The sequence below is a fragment of the Neofelis nebulosa genome, chromosome 5 (assembly GCF_028018385.1).
Source record: "Neofelis nebulosa isolate mNeoNeb1 chromosome 5, mNeoNeb1.pri, whole genome shotgun sequence".
NCBI classification, from domain to species: domain Eukaryota; kingdom Metazoa; phylum Chordata; class Mammalia; order Carnivora; family Felidae; genus Neofelis; species Neofelis nebulosa.
The window spans coordinates 30,465,994-30,486,139 of NC_080786.1; the positions used below are offsets into that span (position 1 = coordinate 30,465,994).

At 48.0% G+C, this 20,146-nt stretch overlaps 1 protein-coding gene and 1 long non-coding RNA gene across 7 annotated transcripts in view; one reads left to right on the forward strand and one right to left on the reverse strand.

Moving 5' to 3' along the window:
- The window catches only part of AMOTL2 (angiomotin like 2), a 17,966-nt gene extending 15,712 nt beyond the window's left edge, over window positions 1-2,254 (reverse strand). For 2 of the 5 annotated variants that reach the window (XM_058729950.1, XM_058729947.1), the window contains exon 1: window positions 1,744-1,913. The gene's annotated coding sequence lies outside the window, so the exon portion shown is untranslated. Of the gene's footprint in view, window positions 1-1,075; window positions 1,427-1,743; window positions 1,914-2,232 lie in introns of those variants that run through there. The other 3 variants (XM_058729949.1, XM_058729948.1, XM_058729951.1) reach the window with 3 other exon arrangements.
- LOC131511867 (uncharacterized) lies at window positions 2,076-18,627 on the forward strand. Of its 2 annotated transcripts, XR_009261785.1 has the most exons (4): window positions 2,076-2,673; window positions 4,403-4,487; window positions 15,857-17,546; window positions 17,894-18,627. It is a non-coding gene; the product is annotated as an uncharacterized LOC131511867 (long non-coding RNA). The 2 variants fall into 2 exon arrangements; XR_009261784.1 differs by having other exon boundaries at window positions 15,857-18,627.
- Window positions 18,628-20,146: the final 1,519 nt, after the last annotated feature.

The window sequence follows — 20,146 nt, forward strand, 5'->3', positions numbered from 1 at the left end:
GCACCGTCTTTGATTTTATGACCGTCCCCCTTACACACAGACACACGCACTTGCTACATCGGAAAAGACCTCAACGGTCCTATGCCACATAGGGGATGGGCACTCAGCATTTTGATACCAGTAACACCCATTTGAGCCAACTGGAGACGTAAGCGAGCAAGGGAGAGGCTCTTGGTTGCAGGGACCTGGGGCTGGGGCCTGGAAGCCTCAAATGCATGGAGATCCTATCTCCTGAGGAAGGTATTCTCTTCTGAGCTTGGGCTCTCAGTGGCTCATGTCCTGGAAGACCGCCCACCTCACCTGGCTTCCTTCCCACAGCCTCCTCCAACACAAACCTCCAAACTAGATTCAGGGAAAACCAAACAAAACCATATCTCTCCATAGGTCCTTGTGTATGGGGGGAGGGGAGCAGGCAGAACGTGGCGCCTCCTCTGCCACAGAACTAGCCCCAGTGCCCTGCTGCTATTTGGGCTTGGTAGGTTGGCAGAGCAGCCATTCCCAATCCGCTCCTTCCTCCTGGCTGCCCAGAAATGAGGAGAGGGATTGGAGTCTGGAAGGCATCTCTGTACCCATCCTTCTTGGCACCCCACCATGCGGCCCCTTCTCCCTACACACAGGAGGCTGGAGATGCAAGACTCCAGAGTTACCAGAGGCAAAACAAACTGGAATCAATTCGCCCCAAGGTTTCATCTGCGGGGCATTTCCTAAAGTAATCAGTCTGGGCTGAAACCTGCTGAGAAAGACCGGGGAATGCAGAGCTTTCTGGACAGATTCCTGGTCTCCTCTCCGCCAACGGTGTGCCTGGGAGCAGGGAACACTTCCGGGGCCTCTCATCCGAATCTGTCCCCGTCAGACGCCTCAGATGCACATCCCTTCAGCTGAGGCCTTACTAAAATCTGCGACCACGACCCGGGCCGTGCACCTTTGCTGCACCAGTGCTCCTGGTTCTCTGAACCCCCACCCCCTTCCTAAGTAAGCACGCAACTCCGGCTCCCTCCGGGGCTCACGCTCGCCTAAGGAACCCAAGCGACGGTCCCTAAGTCAGATTGCACCCCAGCCAGGGATCCCGCCCTACCCAGACTCCAAGCCGACCACGAACACCTGGAGGCCGCCGGTGCACCTAGAGCGAGCAGGGGAGGGTAGCCGGAGGCCCACGGAGTTCTTTAAGCGTCGCGGGTCCGCCTCCCTCCCAGCCTCCCGAGCCCTCTTTGTTTTCCAAATGCTCCAACGCTGACGTCACCGGGCTGGACGGCCGGCTGCATTCTTTCTAAGTGAGAGCCAGTCAGTGGCTCCAGAGAGGATTTTCCAAGGAAGACAAAGAGGAATTCTTGGACTAGTTGGGGGCAAAGACACCTGTAATCCCCACCTAACCAACCAGATCAGCCCCAGGGCCCAACTTGAACTCTAAGCGGCGTCTCCTGACCTTTTCTGCGCCGCTGTCTTCAACCCACGGCCCAAAACACATGACAACGCTCTCCCCAGAGGCTGCCCCCTCTCCCAGCCCCAGGGAACCCCGCGCCAGCTAGAGCCCCCGACCCAGGCGCATTGCGGAGCGCCCTCAGCGAGGAATGGTCCCGGGTAGCCCCCGCGGCTTCCTGGAAAGGGCGCACTGCATCCCGAGGACGCTTAGAGCGCCGGGCTCCCGCTCCCAGAAAAGAGCGGGCTGCGCGGGGGCTCTGGCTTCGGCTGGACGCGTCTCTCCCGACCCGAGCGCTCCCCGAAGCGCCGAGCGGCCTTCCTTACCGCTGCGGCCCCCGGGTGCTTGGCGCAGTCAGACCCGACGACCCGGCCCAGCTCCGCTCAGCTCAGCTCGGCGGCGGAGGTGTGCACTAGGCGGTGGCGCCGACGCTCTGGCCGCTCGGGCCCCAGCGCGCAGCCCCAGGGTCGGCCCGCGCCGGAGGCGGCTGCTATGCCAGGAATGTGAGAGTTTCAGGTTCCCCCTCGGGATCAAAGCGAACCACAAATAACCTCTCAGCGCGCCGCCCTCCTCCGCCCTCCTCCGCCCTCCGCCTCCTCCGGCTCCCTCCTCCCGGCCCCCGCCTTCCTCCCGGGAGGCGGCGCTGCGGGCCAGGCGCCCGGCCCCAGAGCTCTGTTCCCGCGCGGCCCAGGGCCCTCCAGGACGCACTGCGCCTCTCCCCACGCCACAGCCACGCTTTGCCTTCAGGGCTGCGGGAGAAGAATTAATCCCCTCTGCCATTACCGCCCCCCAACTGCGTCCGGCCTTCCACTCACTCCTTCTTCCCTGTCGGCGGGATGACGCCGGGAGATGGGCAATCGCGTGTCGCTGAGGGGTTCTGGGTGTTGCTGCGGGAGAGGGCTTGGGGGGGTGATGCGCGCGCGCGCGCGTGCGTGTGTCTGTATGTGTGTATTCAAGGGAAGGAAGACCGCAAAGGTGTCCACACCTGCCTATCTTGGATCCTACCAGCCCCTCCTCCCCCGGCGAAGAGAAGACTGCTTCCCCTGGAGCCTCTTCCCTAACCCCCCACTGCTTTCACCGTCTGCGGCGACCTTTGAATTGCCCTGTAATTGTTTACAAACACCTTCGCCAGCTCTTTTAGGGCCTGTCTCCACAGGAAGTGTGAATCTGAGTTGAAAATCTTCTGGTTAATTTGATCCACCTAACCAACTGAATCACCCGCCGCCAGGCGCTCTGTCCAACTCTTCCGGAAAAAGGTAGTAATCAGCACCCCTAAATTTACGCAGTGCGCGCGGTGTGCCACCACCCGCTTTTCGCCTCGTCATCCCGGTCAGCCCTCCCAATCATCCTCCCGGGGAGTTCTGTTATCATCCCTGTGTCATAAGTGAGGAAACCAAGGCTCAGGGAGGTTAATTAGCTTGCCCCAGGGTCACAGAGAGCGTGAGCGATGAAGCCAGGCAACCTCTGGGCTGCTCAGTTTTTCTTTCTCAAAACCCTTCCGTTGCCACCGGAACCCGGGCTCCCTAGGGGTCCAAGACAGACTCTGGGAGCCCTCCTCTCTCCATCTGCTCTGTTTCAGTCTCAGCTTCATTCCCTCCTATACCCCTGCCAGTCAGGGCCCTCCCTGGTGTCCACCCATCTTGGTCCTGCTATTCTTGACCTGGATGAAGTTCTTTCCTCTGCCCCTAGGATGCTCCCTCCCCCACTTTTCCTCTAGGCTGGTCCATCTGTGCTGGCCTACACCTCTTCTTCAGACACACCCTACCCACCTCTCCTTACCCTCTTCCCAGCCGCCTTTCTCCTCTACTCCCACAGTTCTGTGTGCCACTCCTGAGCCCTGACCACACTGGGCCTCCCAACATCTGCATGTGGGGGACTCAGGACCCTATCCCCTGAGAGAGTGAAGGCTGAGTCCTACCCCCAGTAAGGTCCTTTCCTCCCCTCACCATGGAGTTTACAAGCCCCAGATCTGCTGGAGAGACCAGGGATGAGAAAACGTTTTAAGTTCAAAGAGCTATTTACTAGCCAGGGACATTGTTAATTTTTAATGAAGTCCTCCCCAAAGATGTGTGTCTGTGTGTGTGATTTACTCAGAAGCTAAATATTGCGTTACAAATAATGATCGGCTCTGAGACAAATGAGAACATAAGTCTTTTGTGCCAAGCTAAGGGGTATTTGGCCATCCAAAGACCATCTCACAAAGAGAAGCTAAGGCCAATATGTCACTGTCCCAACTAGATACACTTGGTAAAAATTTTAGAACTGAAAAGGAAGGGAGAAGAAGAGGTCCCAGGTGGCTTTACCCCGTGGATGGAATTCTTCTTGGAGACACTTGGTGGAGGTATGAGAGTAAGCATGTGCCCTCTGGGATTGCAAAATCAGGGGAAAGGTCATATGGTAGAGTCCTATCTTTCAGGGACGTTTGGGGGGGGGGGGGTACCTGACAAAATGCTTGACAAACATTCTTGAGATGGTTACAGAAAGGGGCCCGCTCAAGGCCGCTAGAGTCAAGCAAGTACATCTTGGAGTGGATAAACCTGCTGTAGACCTAAATGGGCCCCTGTGACTCCTCACCTCTGTGTCCCAGAGCAACAGGAAGGGGGAGGGATCCCAAAACCTGGAGGGGGCTGAAATGTACACACATTTCTTCTTTCTTTTCCTCTTTCTCTTCTCCTTCTCCTCTCTCCTCCTCTCTGTAAGAAGGTTAGAGGGCAGGGCCTCCCAGGCAAGGCAGAGCCAGAGGCCTCAGTGAAGCCTGCCTGAGCTGGTTGCCACACTGGCTGTGCGGGGTAGTTGGGTGAAAGATGTACCAGGGGCAGGTGTGCATAGGCGGGCACTGGGTTGGCTAGGCTGCTGGTACATAAATCTTCCCATATGGGAGGGGAGGAGAGGCTCTTCTAGTGAGTGAGCCAGTGCTTTCTTCTTCCCAGCTTTGTCCGTCTCCACCCATCTTTTCCCCTTCTCTCTTACCCTCTCCCCCTGCAGGTAATGATTCTTCTCAGGTGACAGCATGGCTGGCTGGGTCTGGAATCCTGCCCAGGAAAGATGCAGAGGTAACCCAATTCTCAGAGTAAGTCAGTTTTGATGCCTTTGCTCTGGAAAGTTCAGCTCCTAGGGGTGTGGCTGCATCATAGGTGTGGACAGGGCTTAGCAAGGGATCCTCCTTAGCCTAGACCTGGACTTGGGGCTGGGTCTGTGCCTGTGATATGGCCTCAATCTGGCATTGTGTCCCACTGTACCAAATGGGAACATGAGGGGAAGAGAATGGTCTCCTCATTGCCCAAATGGTTGATTGGTAGAGGCGGGGCTCCAGGGCCCTGGTGGCAACATCAAAGGAAGGCTCTGTTAGTTGTGAAATTCTCCCTTCCAGCCTCCCCTGGACACTTCCTTTGACAGGTTATGGGAAACAGGAAGCCCACCAGAATCTGGAGCAGATAGTAAATTCACAGGAAAAACCTAGATGTTGGAATGGAGGTTCCAATGCTCCAGTTCCAAGAGCCAAGCTAAGGGCCTTCTTCTCTTTGTTCTGCATTCCCCCTTCTCCATGTCCTCCTCCATCCAGGTTTTTCCCCCAATCCTCTCCTACCACTCACTTGCCTTCCACTCCAGGTCCAGAATCTCCATCAGGCAGGGGTGCCTCACAGAGTCTTTGTGTTTGGGTGGTTAATTTCTCCAGAGAGGGAGTATCTTTGAAATTAAGTCCCACAATGGTTGAGGTTAAGAGAATGCTGTCCTAAAAAATGAAGGAGCCCTGACTTTCCAGACTACACATACCACTTGGGCCCCTAGCCTTCCTCTGTGCCACTTCTGAGGTTCGTGCGGGCCCAAGGCTGGGATGATTTGTGCAGGCCGTAAGCTCCCATTTCTTCCCCCTACGTTGGGGGCTATAATCGCCCAGAACCTCCCAGTCCCCAGTCCTTCAAGGAAAATGTGTCTAGTGGATATGTGAGTAAATAGGTAAATTGCAGGAGTGTACCCTTCAGTTTATTCTTACCTGGGCAGCTGTCAGGCTGGGACTGGGGATCTAAGAACTGACACACTCAAGGCAGTAAAGAAAGGAAGGTCATTCTGAAATATCAATGTGCCCCCAAATACCTGCCTTTTCTGCAAAGCTACCTTGTACCGAGTGGATACTGTTTTAGTGGATGTGCCACTGCTCCTTGGAAAGACCCTCTCTGTTATTGGCAAGAGACTGCAGAGCATGTGAAGAGGCCGGCCCCTTGGTTTGCAGGGTCCTTGTAGAAGACCCCAGGGTAAGCTTCTGTGGCCATTGGGGCAGGGCCAATATGATGAAAGAGTGCCCCCTAGTGATCCTCATCCCCAACTGCTTGAGTTAGCTACTCCCAGGGCTCCGGAGAGGAGTCTTGGATCCCAGAGGAGGGTCGAGGGGGGCGTGTTTGGGACAGGGTTTCATACAAGGGACAGATGTCTCTCAGGCTCCTCGAATGGATTAATGGCTCAGTTGTGTTTCTGAGCTTTCCTCCTATTTCAGCCTCTCCTGGGCTTTCACACAGTCTTTAAAGAGATATCATCTTTAACACAAACAACCTTAAAATAATTGATAATGGGAAAAGACTTGGCATTTACTCACCTATTCACGATTCATGCATTTCTTTTTGTATCTCATGTATTCACTGAACAAATATTTTCTGAGCAACTGCTCTGAGCCAGGCCCTCGAATGGAAGGTGTCCAACCTTGCAGACTCACAGGTCACTGAGTGCAGGGGAGAAAGAGGGTAGTACACTAGAGAGTGGAGAGTTCCATCTTTAAAGAAGGGAGTATGCACACAGGGAGGGTGTCATGGTAGGCATCCTGAAGGAGGTGCTTCTCAAGCTGAAGGCCAAGATGGACTGTGAGGTGTCTTCCCCATGCTGGCATATGAGGAACCTGCACTAGAAGCACAGACTCCTTGGTTCACTGAAACAGAAGCAGAAAACGTTGAGCCACTGACCTCCAGCCACCCATATGTCCTTCTCCAGGAGTGGTCCTGAGAGGGAGGGATTATAAAGGGACACTTTGTGGTGTGTGTGTGTGTGTGTGTGTATATATATATACATATATATATATTATATATATATATGTATATATATATAATATATGTACATGCCAAAACATCAAATTATGTGCTTTATTTTTTTTAAGTTTATTTATTTATTTTGAAAGGGAGAGGTGGGGAGGGGCAGTGAGAGAGAATCCCAAGCAGATGGTGCACTGTCGGTGCAGAGCCCGATGTGGACTCAAACTCACAAACTGTGAGATCATGACCTGAGTGGAAACCAAGAGTCAGACACTTAACCGACTGAGCCACCCAGTCCCTAGATTGTGTACTTTAAATAAGAGCAGTTTGTTATTGTAACTATACCTCAATAAGAAAGAAAAAAAATTTAAAAGTCAGATAGCACTATAATGCAAAAATAGCGCCCTGTTCCACTTTTTCCTCATCAAGTTCCATTCCCAAGAGACAACCACTTTTAAGTCTTACATGTTCTATCATTTAAACTTAAATTTAAAAAAAATGGACTTCTTTATTTCCTGGTGTTTCTGTTTTAGGTATTATCTACCTATTTCCTACTACAAAAGGTTAGGATATAGCTCTCTTATGTACCACACACACACACACACACACACACACACACACACACACACACTTCTCTTCCCTCATTCTCTTGATGTGTCTACATGCCACGTTTTGGTTAAATTACTATTCAGTGTTTATATTGTTATGACTATGTATATGGTATTAATAGCTGAATCATATACTATGCCATGTTTCTTATTTAACTTTTGTTTTTATTGCAGTTAGATGTCTACCTCATTTTTCATCTTCTAGGTGTGCTGTATATTTAGCATTGACTTGTGCCCAAACGGACAGACAGAATCCTAAAATTCCATTCCGTGCGTGTCATAGGCCCACTGGTGTGCTATCAGGTCCAGTTTGATCTGTGGCATCCCTTCGGGGGAGTTGGGATGGGTTGTTGTCTGGTCGCACCAAACAGCTTTCATCTTGGGACCTCCCTTTGGCTCCATTGATGGTCCTTCCCCCACTTTGCTTCCCTGTTTCCCAGATTCCTTGTCTTTGTCTTCTGGTAGCTTCTTAGGAATGGATCTGTGGGAGGCAAAAAATCTTTCATGTCTTAATATCTCTTCATTGTACTCTTCTGCAGGACTGATACTTGGCTGGGTATAAAACCCTAGGTTACAAATAATTTAATAATTTTCTTCTATATTTGAAAAGGTTGCCTCATTGCCTTCTTACTTCCATTGTTGCCGTGGAAAACAATGATGTGATTCTGATTGCTGATCCCTGGATTTAAAATGTTTTCTGTTTCTTTCTTTGAGGATTAAAGCTTTGAGGATTTTTTCAACACGTCTGATGTTCTGAAATCTCCCAGTGTTGTGCCTTGATATGATTTTGTCCTTTGTTTTGCGTGCTTTGTGGACCCATTGGTCTGGCACTTCATGTCCCTAAGTGCTGAGAAGTTTCCCATATGCATCTGTTGTTACTCTTCTCCAATTTAACTGTTCTCTTTTCCGAAACTCCAGTTATTTGGATTTTAGAGCTCCCGAAATGATTCTCTAAATTTTAAACAACTCCCCCCCCAACCACTGCCGTTACCTTTTATTTTTCTGGGAAATTTCAACCCTTCTATATTTTTGTTATCAGTTTTAATTTTCAAGAGCTGGTTTTAATCCAGTGTTCCCTTTTATAACATCATCTTCTTGTTTCATGAATTATCTTCTTGTATCCCCCCCCCCCCCCCCGGGAGTAGTAATTACAATGAAAATTGTTTTCTTATTCCAATCTCCACATTATCTCTTGTTTCCTTGGAGTTCATTTTTTCTGTTTGTTTGTTTTGGTCTCTGTTTTTCGTAGTTAAGGCTTCCCCAAATGACTTTGATTCTTGGCTGTCTGGTCCTATTTAAGAAGGAGGCATTTAACAGCTGATGGAAGCCCCATGTGGATGCAGAGCTGGGCTTTTGGAGGGTCTCACAGAGAAACGATGGGATAAGGTTCTGGCTGTGATGATGGGGACTCCCAAATAGTAGAATATGTAGATCATTTCCCTTGGGCCAGTCAGCTTCCCAGTGAAGGACCCTCCAAATCTCCTGCCTGGAGGCTGAAAGCCTGGCAGCCAGTGTTTGGACAGCAGAACAGGAAGCAGAGGGGGTTGGGAAAAGTGGGCTATGCCAGACCCCTCCCCTCTCAGTCTCTCTACTCTGGCAGCAGGGGTGGAGGGAGGAGAGTGGTACAGAATGAGGTGCTGATCTTCTCATGTGGCAAAGGAGGGGATCTCCTCTTCATAAAGCTGTCAGACAGCTCACCTGGTTTCTGCCTCACCCTTGCCCCTGTCTTGTGTGTCCAGTGGCTTCATTTGCTAAGATTGTTTGAGGCTCTGCTGAGGTTGCTTCTTCCCCCTCCCAGACACTCGGCTGTGGGGAGAAAGCTATAACCTCATCTGTCTGCATTCCATTTTCCAGAATTTTGTTGAGATCCCTCTCCTGCTTGCGCTCTCCTCTCCTGATTTCTTTTGCTGAGGGGTTAGGTTTTTTCCTTTCATCTCTTTCCCACCCAGTAGGCAGATTTGGGGCAGAAGCAGGAAAATGGTACTGCTCTCCCCTCCCCATTTGGTTGGACTCAGCCTCCTCTTGATTTTTCTTACTGAGGTGGCTCATTCCAGACCTTGTCAGGACTGGTGCGGGCACTTGGGGCAGGAAGCTGGAAAGCTCAGGGTTGTTCGGCTGGTTCTATGACTCCAGGGCCTGCTGTGCACTGGGTTCCCAAACATCCGCCAAGGGATAAGCCAGGGATAGGGGTGCTTCTGTGACAGCTTGGATGACACGTGGGACTCTGCTACCTTGGTACCACAGGGCTGCCACCAAGACTTGGCAAAGGGTGACTTGAGGCTTTTTAAACTTGAGGGGACTTAGAGGCCCAGAGGCTGAGCTGGGGTTCCAGGAGGCATGTGGTACTCTCTGTAGATGTCATTTTGCTTGGGGGTGCCTGGGTGGCTCAGCTGGTTAAGTGTCCGACTCTTGATCTCGGCTCACGTCATGATCTCACAGTTTGTGAGTTTGACCTCTGTTCTTGCAGTACGTTGGGCTCTGTTCTTACGGTACGGAGCCTGCTTGGGATTTTGTGTCTCCCTCTCTCTCTGCCCCTCCCCAGCTGGCTCTCTCTCTCTCACTCTCTCTCAAAATAAATAAATAAACTTAAAAAAATAGTTGCCATCTTGCCTTCACCAAACCCAGTATCCAGGAGAAGGCTGGCCCACAGTTGTCCTTGCTTCCACTTTAAGAAAAAAATTTTTTAATGTTTATTTATTTTTAAGAGACAGAGAGATAGAGAGAGTGAGCAGGGGAGGAGCAGAGAGAGGGAGACACAGAATCCAAAGCAGGCTCCAGGGTCTGAGCTGTCAACACAGAGCCTGATGCAGGGCTCAAACTCACCGAGGGTGAGATCATGACCTGAGCCAAAGTCAGTTGCTTAACCGACTGAGCCACCCAGGCACCCCACTTGCTTCCACTCTCGCCCATTTCCTCTAGGTGCATTCATAGGAGAGGATGGCTGGGAGAACACTGCTGCTCCCAGGCCCACCTTGACTGCCTCCTAAGGGCAGAGCACTTGGCCTTTCAGCACCATTGAACTGTTGTGTTGTTTGACTGGGCAAGATACTGGAGTCATTTGGGACACATCATAATGTCTGACTTATTTTGTGCAGAGGCTCTCAGGGTATGCTGTGTGCTGGCCTTGTGAAGTGTTCCTCAAAACCTGAGGTCAGATATGCTAGAGAGACTCCATAAACAGTGTTCCTTTCTTAGAGGTTCACAATGGTGTCAACCTATATGAAGAGTCTAAAATTCCCTGCAGGAAAGAAACTGTATATTTTGTTTAAGGCACCCACGTAAGTGAAGACAGGCTGAAAGAAAGTAGACTGATCTCAGGAGGTATCAGGTATGGGCAAATCACAGTGTAGAGTCTAACGTCCTAGTGGGGAATCTGAGAGCTCCAGAGTTGGAGACTGAGACAACGCATCCCACATTTAGGGGAGCCCTTGCCGAAAGTCTGTCGGAAGCCCAGTGGGTCTTGACCACCTGCCCTGCTTTTTCAGATTCTGTTTGGCAAACTCTTCCCAACCCCATCCCAGATCCAATGTGACTGGTGCTGGAAAAGACATGAAATCCAGCACTGGGACAAAGGAGTGACCCTAGAGAGGCACAAGAGGAGTTTCCTCTGAGGTCAGAGGAAACATTGGTACATTGGCTGCAGGGAGGAAAGGGTAGGAAGAGAGAGAGGCAGAGCCCTCCCATAAATTCTCCCTAAGAGAGCTATGTACCCTGTACATTTCAGACCCTTCCCTTTGGGTCAAGGGTCCTGTAAAAGTGCTGCCAAGAAATCCACTTCATCTGCATGAGGAAAAACTGGCCAAAGGGGGAAGGTCCAGGGTAGTGGTAGGGATGGGGGAATGGGGTGGAGGGGTGGTGCTTCCCAATATGGTGGAGGTAAAGGCAGAGCCCTTTGTCTCTGCAGCTGTGAAGCCCTAATGCTGAGACTTGGCCAACGGTCCCTTGCACGCATCTATGCTGCCCCTGCCCCCAGAACCCATGAAACCCCTGTCAATGCCACAGTCAAGAGGACGAGGGACAGGCTCAGCCAGGCTCTCCAAGGTGGAAGGGGGAGGCAAGTCTTCCACACTATCTCTTTCCTTTCCTTCCACACTATCTTCAAGCCCTGATCTTCCTGCATGTCACCCTGATGGGCATTTCCTGGAGATCGAAGGGTGGGCCTGTGAGGTGCTGATGGCAGCAGCTCAAGAAGCCTCCCTCCATACCCACTGGCTTTACCACCTTGGGCAGAAAGATAAGCTTCCCTCTCCTTGTGTGTAAAATGAGCATCATAACAGAACCCACTTCATACAGAGGGCTGTTGGGAGCATGAATGGAACCTTCCTTCTAACGGCATCCAGGACGTGCACGATAATTATCCTCTCTGCTGAGAAGTCTCTAAATTCTCACCTTACACCACTCAGCAGTGGGACCTCCCACAAGCCAAGTTCCCCCTTGCTAAGACTCAAAGCCAGTTCTTCAGCAAGCAACACCCTTGGCCAAAGCCATTCATGAGGACAAGTTATATCCTTCCCAACTCCTTCCTCTTACCTTTGCAAGAGCTGATTGAAACATTTTGCCTTGTCATTTATCGCCTACTCACTCCTTTGAGGTCTTTATCAAATATCATCTTCCAGTATGACCTCCCCTGAACATACTGAATAATCATTATTTAAATTGCAATCTACCCCATTCTCTGTTCTCTTCTTTCCACTTTTTTCCGCCATCAACTTTTTACCATTCTACATGCAATTTGTCTCACTTACGTATTTGCTTATTTTTTTGTCTCCCTCACTAGCACGTAAACTGTGCTAGGCAGGGGAGTTCTGTATTTTGTTTCTTGCTGTCTCCCTGATGGCTAGAGCAATGTTCGGTGCATAGTGGGTGCTGTATAATTATTGTTGACTGAATAGAATAAACTCATGGACACTTGTTCTTGCCATGGCAAGACCCATATTGTTTTATAATTGTTGGCTGCCTACAAGAAACCCCCCTCCCAACCCATTTAAGTTGTTTATAAAGTATTATAGCAATATCCTTTTGGTTGTGAGATGGGCACTTAGTGGTATTTGTGTGACTGGGCCCAATCCATTAAACCCCCCTGAGGTCTAATTGGTCTAAGTGGACTCTGCCCTTAGAGTGAGTCACACTGTGCTCTTTAGAGGTTTTACATGGTGCACGATCCAGTGGGTTTAATTGGTTTAAGGTTAGTATCTGACACTGAGTGAGTTTGGCAGATGTAATGTCCTAAAACTTGTGTATCAGAGATTGTACTTAAGCATGAGTATTAGACACAACACAGAGTGACTTACAGTTAAGTTTATTTTATTTTATTTTTATTGAAGTATAGTTAAAATACAGTGTTACACTGATTTCAGGTATATGGCACTCACAGTGATATGACAGTTCTATGCTCACCATGGCAAGTGTAGTCACCATCTGTCACCACACAACATTGTTACAATATTATTGATTATATTCCCTATGCTGTGCTTTTCATCCATATGGCTTATTTATTTTATAACTGGAGGTTTGTACCTCTTAATCCCCTTCACCTATTTCACCTGTCCCTCCAACCTGTTCCCCTTTGGCAACCACCAGTCTGTTTTATGATATTGTTTCTGTTTTTTGCTTGTTTGTTTGTTTAGATCCCACATGTAAGTGGAATCATATGGTATTTGTCTTTCTCTGTCTGGCTTATTTCACTTAGCATAATACCCTCTAGGTCTGTCCATGTTGTCACAAATGACAAGATCTTATTCTTTCTTATGGCTGTGTAATATTCCAGTGTGTGTGTGTGTGTGTGTGTGTGTGTGTGTGTGAGAGAGAGAGAGAGAGAGAGAGAGAGATCTTTATCCACTCATCTATGGATGGATACTTGCGATGCTTCTACAACTTGGCTATTGTTAATAATGCTGCAATAAACATAGGGGTGCATAATATCTTTTCGAATTAGTGTTTTCGTTTTCTTTAGGGAAATACTCAATGGCGAAATTACTGGATCCCATGGTACTTTTCATTTTTTTGAGGAACCTCTCTACTGTTTTCCACAGTGACTGTGCCAATTTACATTCCCACCAACAAAGAGTGCATGAGGGTTCCCTTTCCTGCACAGAAACAGATACATCGATCAATTGAACAGAATAGAGACCCCAGAAATAGACTCATGCATATATGGTCAATTAATCTAATGCAAGGGAGGCAAGAATATGCAATGCAAAAAATAGTTTCTTCAACAAATGGTGTTGGGAAAACTGGACAACCACATGTAAAAGAATGAAACGGGACCACTATCTTATGTCATACACAAAAATAAACTCAAAATGGATTAAATACCTAAATATGAGACCTGAAACCATAAAACTTTTGGAAAAAAACATAGGTAGCAATTTCTTGGATATTGGCCTTAGCAGTATTTTTTCTAGGTATGTGTCCTTAGGCAAGGGAAACAAGAGCAAAAATAAGCTTTTGGAGCTACACCCAAGTAAGGGGGTTTGCACAGCAAAGGAAACCATTGACAAAATGGAAAGACAATGTACTGAATGGGAGAAGTTAGGGATTTACTTTTCTTTCACAAAGCATGAAATCTGGAGGTGGGTCACCTAGGGCTGGTATGGTAGCTCCCAGCATCTTCTGTGTCCCAGGCTCCTTTTAATCTTTCTGCTCCTTCATCCTTTGGCCACAGCTTCTGGGCTCAGCCTCATGGTTGCAGGATGACCACTGCAGCTCCAGCTATCAAGTCAATCTCCCAACTATTAAGAGGGTTAAGATTAAGAGGAGCAGGCAAGAGGGTGCATGCTGCCTGAGTCAGTCAGCCTTCCTTGAAACGAATCCAGGCTGACATCCTTTGATTTTAATTGGAACATTTAACCTATGTGTATTTAATGAAATTACTAACATTTTTGGGTTTAAATCCATCAAGTCACTGTTTGTCTTTTGTTTCACTTGTTTTATATTCCCTTTTTCCTTTCTTACTTTATAAGTATTTGTTATTCTTCCATTCCATTTACCTTATTAGTTGTATAATCTTTTATTATTGTTTGCAGTGGTCACCCTAGAGATTACAAAATGTCCTCCTGACTTATTAAAGTTTAATATAAATTACTACTTTTACCACTTCCAGGACAATGCAAAGATTTTAGAACACGTTAACTCCATGACTCCCCTCCCATCTTTGTGCTCTTGTTGTCCTGAATTTTAATTCCACGTATATTTTAAACCTCACAAGACATTATTATTATTTTCTTATATGTCATCGATATTCATTTAGTTTTGCCCATAGCTTTACCCTTTTCATTGCTCTCCATTCCTTTCCTCATCTCCATGCATCCACGTGGGATCATTTTCCTCTTGCTCTAGAAGTGTTCCCTGAATGAGGGTTTGCTGGTAACAAGAGCTTCCCATTTTTATTGGTTAGAAATGTCTTTACACCATCTTTCCTCTGTGTCTGGAGAAGCAGAGCACTGTTGGCTGTCCAGGGAAGGCCCATGTAAAGCCAGGCTGTCCTTTTGGATAACATGGGCCGGGTGGAAAGTTCACACCCCATTTCGTGGGTGTGAAAGCGATCAAGTAAAGCCAGAATTTGACAGAAGTCAGAGGCAGTCATTCATTCAATCCTGACTTGGGCCAGAGGATCAGATCTGGACCTGATCAGATTTTGGAAGGAGAACTGCTCTTGGCATCCCCTCTGACAAATCAGCGTTGTCCATCAGTCAGCTTGGTGTCAAAGCTTCAGTGTCCAGCCTGCCTCTGAGCAGGTGGTGGGGGAAGGGGAGACGCTGAGTCTACCCAAACCTCCACTTTCCCGCAAACAGAATAACTTTATCAGGACTACTTTCTTCATAGGGCAGCTCAAAAAACGTTTTGTAAACTGCTCTCCCCATACATTCCTCAGATAAGCCTGAGTCCTGTGCAGATGCAAGAGAGTGGTCTTCAGTGCCCCCGGCTCCCACCAACTCTTGGCAGCAAGAGTGGCTCTGGCTGGATTTCTTAGACCTTGAGAGGGTCAGGCCCAAGGTGAATTGATGGTTCCAGGGAGCCCAGAGTGAATTGGGCAATTCAAGTCTTCTCCAGAGGGTATCCCTCTGGGTTGGGGTCTCAGCTGCCCAGCCCCCACATCCTATACTCCACACCAAGCAGGAAAGCCACACAGAGGGGAGGACAGGGCAGAGAGGCATGACATGGTCTCCTTCCTCCCCTCAAAATCACAAAGTCCCACCTGCCAAGCTGAGTAACTGCCTCTATCAAGGACATAGGAAACAAACAAAACAGAAACACAGCTTACTTCTGTCTGGACTCTGAGTTCTCTCTCTCTGGAGCAGGAAGAAAGTTGGAATGCATTTCGGGTGGGCTGCCTATGTTTAGATATTTTTCTACAGGCTAAAAAGAGAAGCTGAAAGTTTCTCCTTCTCTAAATTTTATTTTGCCGAGCAAAACAAAAACTCATTCTAGACTGTTCCTCTGTCTGGAACACTTTTCCCCTGGATGCCCGGGGCTCATGCTCTCACCACAGGTCTCTGCTCAAATGCCACCTTCTCAGACCTCTCCAAACACCCATGTAAAAGGCTACAACCACTGACACCCCCACCTCACCAGCCACCTGAAAACCATTCCTCTTCACTGCTTTAGCTTTTTCTGTCACCATACTTTAATTATCATCTGCCTTCCCTCACTAGACTGTCACCTACATGCGGGCAAAGATGTTTTGTCCTTTCCTATGCTCCAGGGCCAACAAGAGTGCTTGGCACATAGTTGGTGTATGAATTATTTATTGCCTCATAACAAATTAGTCCAAAATGCAGAAGCTTGCAACAATAGCATTTATTATCTTGCAGTGACCGTGGGTCAGGAACATGGATGCAGGTGGCTGGATCCCCCACTCAGCCTCCATCACAAGACCGCTATGGTTGTGCTATCCTCTGAAGACTCAGTGGCAAGGACCGGCTTCAAGCCCACAGCATTGTTGACAGCCTTCAGTGTCTTGCAATCTGCTGACTGACCTCAGTTCCTCACCAGGCTGTTGGCCAAGGTCTGCCCTCCATTTCCTGGCACTCTAGCTCCTCATAGAGCATCTCACCACGTGGCAGCTGACCTCATCATAGTGAGTAAACAAGAACGGCAAAGAGACTGTGACCAAGGCAGAAGTTACCGTCTTTTGTAAACTAATGTTGAATTTGATGTCCCATCACTTTGACTGTATTCTAGTCATTAGAAGCAAGTCCAGTGCCTACTGAAGGGAAGGGGATTACACAAGAATATGAGCACCAGGAAGTGGGAACATGGGAGCCATTTTAGAAACTGCCAACCACATTTGACTTTCAATTAGTGTTTGTTGAATGGATGGATGGGTGAATTTGGATACATGCAGAGGGGGAGAATAGAGACAGGTAGGGGCATACTGCTGTTAAGAAATTGTTTCCTCAGTACGCTGGAAAGCCAAGGGACATGGGCATCAAAAGGCTTACCTCTTTCCACTTGTCACATGCTTTATTTTCAAGATTGGTTAACTTCTACTCTGATTCCAGCCTCCTCATTCACCCACAAATGCACATGTGCATGAGACATACAGACAGGAGGACAATTCAGTCTTCAGAGAGGTGAAGACGTTGGCAAGCTTACACATTGGGCTCAGAGGTTTGTAAGTTGCTTTCAGAGGAAAGGCTGGGGAATTTGTTAATTCGGGGAAAAGCACATTTTTTCCCACTTGCACAACTCAAATAAGGCTGAACACTCCCATGCTGGAATTTTCCAAACCATTTCCATTTCTCAGATGGAGAGGAGGAAATTTGGACAAAGCAAAGGCTTGTTTTTGAGGGAGGAATGAGTTATATCTGTGGCATACCTTTTGTGTGCTCAGCATAATCTTGCATCTCAGGCCTAGAGAAGAAGTAAAGACACAAGAGGAACACCCAAGGTGGCTGCAGGGACCAAGCTAGCCTTAGGGAGATGACAGTGAGACAAAGGGACAACATTGCCTCAATGTGGTGTGCTCCTGGAGATCAAGAAGAGGGGATTCATAGGGCTGACACAGGAAGGGAGAGGTTCTGGAAATAGGTTGGTTAGAGCTTCACCTTTGAGTATGAAAAGTGTTTGAATAGGAGGGCATTCTAGGCAAGGAGCAGCATAGGAAAAAGGCTCAGAAGTGGGAATTGGTGCGGTATGACCATGGGCAGACAAATAGGGCTGAATAAATGGAAGGTGTATGTACATGGTGACAACTAAGAAAATGATGAGAGTCTGAGGGGCAGGAGCTTCCTGCGTTTAGGAGGTGGGGTTAGTGAGAGTAGTCTTGGAAGGGAAATGAGGAAAGTACTAAAGTTCGGGGGGTAGTTGGCTCATCACTGGACCCAGGGCTGAATAGCCCCCAGGAACGATCTGTGGTGGGGCCGTCATCACGTCTTCCTCATGTCAGAGCTGCTGAGGAACACAAGTGGGTCTTGGTGACAGCTGCCAGGGGATCAACAAAGTTCACCTGGATTCTTTGTGGTCTGCTCTCAGGGAAAAAATCCACCACAGAGAGATAAGGTAGGGTCCCACTAGAACTTCTTGTGACTCCCCCCCTTCCTCGTCTAGTTCCACTCACATCCCCTTCCATTCTCCTTGTCCCCATTCTCTGCTTAATTTCTGTGCACTGCCTTTATAGCTGTCTGGCACTTTGTGTATTTACTTATTTGTCTTGCATATGGCCTGTTTTTCCCACCGCAATGTAAGCTCCACGAGGGCCGGGATTTCCAGGTGAGTGCTGGGCGCGTGGGAAAACACTCAGGGTCTGTTGAATGGAAGAGGCCTTGTTACAAAGTGATAAACCGTGCTTATAAAGAGCTCCATCTGGTTAGGAAGCCGGGATAATAGATTTGCTGCTTTGCCCACAGTCAGGGCCCCTGCGTCCGTATATGTGTGCACCTTTACCTGCAGAGAAGAGCTCGTCCTTGCTGGGAACAGCCTCCACCTCAGTCTGGACACCAGGGAAAGCCGCAGGTGACACAGCCTCCCTCAGGGTCACACTGATGCCCCTGCTTTGACTCACCGGAACACCTCAACTCCCCCCGCCTCTGAGTTCAGGGCTCCTGCACCAGCCTGCCTCTATCCCCCCTGGATGCCTACAGGAGTTCCATCTTCTCCGTCCCCTTCTGCCAGCCTCGATGGGTGCCAGACTGCCTCTGTGTGAGACCCTGGCTGGGAAGGGCAGGCAGGACTGGGCTTTTCTTTCCTCCATATCCACTCCCAGCCCCAACAGGCACCAGGAAAAAGGGTTGTTGGTGATGTTTCAGAGGCTCCATGACCCCATAAAATATGCTTCATTTTTCTCAGAAAATGAGCCATTTTTTCCCTCTTATGTTTTCATATGGTGCCCAGAAGTCCCTGGATTTCCTGGAATTTATATGAAGAATTCCAGCTATTCCAGCTGTAGTTTTCACACACAGAGCTCCTGCCAACAGACTTTGGCCATCTGGGGGCAGCCTGTGGCGGTGGAGTGAGCTCTGCTCTTGAGCTCTAGCCACCTGGCAAGGGCTTCTCTGCTGACCCCCTACCATGCTTGTGGATATCAAAAAAAAATAATTTTATTGAGTTATCATTGGCATATAATAAACTACACTGAACAATGTGTTAAGTTTTGACTTAATATATGCACCCATAAAACTGTCACCAGGATCAAAGTAATGAAGATGCCCATTACCTCCAGAGTTTCCTGTGCCCCTTTATAGCCCCTCTCTTCACTCCTCCCCCTCCCCCTCCCCAGATAACCACTGATTGCCTTTCTGTTCCTATAGATGAGTTTGCCTTTTCTATACTTTTATAGAAATGGAATCATCCAGTAGGTCTTCCTTTTATCTGGCTTCTTTCACTCAACAGAGTTCCTCTGAGATTCATCCATGCTGTTGTGTGTGTCAATAGTTCATTTGCTTTTATTCTAGGTAGTATTCCATTGTATGGATGTACCATAATTTGTTCATCTGTTCATCTTTTGATGGGCAGTTGATTTTTCCCCCCAGCTTTTGGCTATTATATTTTTTGTTTTTTAAAGTTTATTTATTTATTTTGAGAGAGAGAGGGAGAGAGAGAGAGAGAGATCGAGAGAGAGAGAGAGAGAGAGAGAGAGAATCCCAAGCAGATTCCATGTTCAGTGCAGAGCCCAATGTGGGGCTCAATCCCACAACTCTGGGATTATGACCTGAATTGAAACCAAGAGTCAGAAGTTCAACCAACTGAGTCACCCAGGCTCCTCACTTTTGACTATTATAAACAAAGCTGCTAGGTACAATGATTAACATAAAGTCATGAAGATTTACTCCTGTGTTTTCTGAGAGTTGTGTAGTTTGGGCTCTTATGTTAAGGATTATGATCCATTTTGAGTTAATTTTTATTAATGGTGCAAGGAGTGACTCCAGGTTCTCTCTCCACACCCCCTTTCTTCTTCCTTCGTAGTCTTTATTTTGCATGTACATATCCAGTTACTCCAGCACAATTTGTTATAAATGATATACTGTCTCCACTGCATTACTTTTGTGTCTTTGTCAAAGACCAGTTGTTCTTTTTAACAAAATGTTTATTTATTTTTCAGAGAGAGAGAGAGAGAGAGTGAAGGAGGGAGGGTCAGAGAGAGGGGGAGCCAGAGGCTCCAAAGTGGGCTCTGCGCTGACAGCAGAGAGCCTGATTCAGGGTTCAAACTCATGAACCATGAGATCAGGACTTGAGATGAAGTTGGATACTTAACTGACCGAGCCACCCAAGCGCTCCAAAATCCTGTTGTTCTTATGTGCATGGGTTTATTTCTGGATTCTCGATTCTACCCTATTCTATTCTATTCTATTGGTTTATTTATCTTTGCACCAATACTATACTTTACTATTTACTATATACTTTACTATGCTTTACTTTACTATTTACTACACTATACTACTAATTCTTTCTTTCTTATCTTATCTTATCTCATCTTATCTCATCTTATGACAAGATGGACTTTATTTTTTTTTTAAGTTTTCATTTAAATTCCAGGATGGTTAAGAGTGTTATATTAGTTTCAAGTGTACAATACAGTGATTCAACAATTCCATATATCACTGGCTGCTCATCACAAGTGTTCTTAAAGTGTACTCCTTAACCCTCCTCACCCATTTCACCCA